We start from the raw sequence: 450 nt of genomic DNA on the forward strand, positions 1-450 counted from the left end.
CATTCCAGTCTCCAAGACATTTCACACTAATCTACATAATCGAGTGTAATAGATCTTCCTACAATTTTACAATCAGCAAAATACGAGAGTGTTAGAACAACCTAGATATTCCTCCAAGTCTCTAGATTTTTCTAGATTGCCTCAAAAGCTTCTAGACCAAACCTTTTTCTACGACAATCTTTGTCATTCCACGTGAACTTAGAATGTTCAAGTTTTGTCTACAATGTTTTAAGCCCTTTCTTGTGAACCTTCAATTCCTTTATCCTTCTAACTTATCTAAGACATTCTTTTGCGCTCAAAGAAATGCTAAAGCACTCAAAAAGATTACGGATGCCACCAAGCATCTGTAATAGCTTTCATTGCCAAGATCTTTATGTGTCGTGCGTCGAAATCAGAGGCGTATGTACAGTAAGGGCTGGAGCCCAGCCAAGATTTTGGTTTATATATATA

Source organism: Primulina huaijiensis, chromosome 13 (assembly GCF_012295235.1).
Source record: "Primulina huaijiensis isolate GDHJ02 chromosome 13, ASM1229523v2, whole genome shotgun sequence".
In the NCBI taxonomy this organism is placed as follows: domain Eukaryota; kingdom Viridiplantae; phylum Streptophyta; class Magnoliopsida; order Lamiales; family Gesneriaceae; genus Primulina; species Primulina huaijiensis.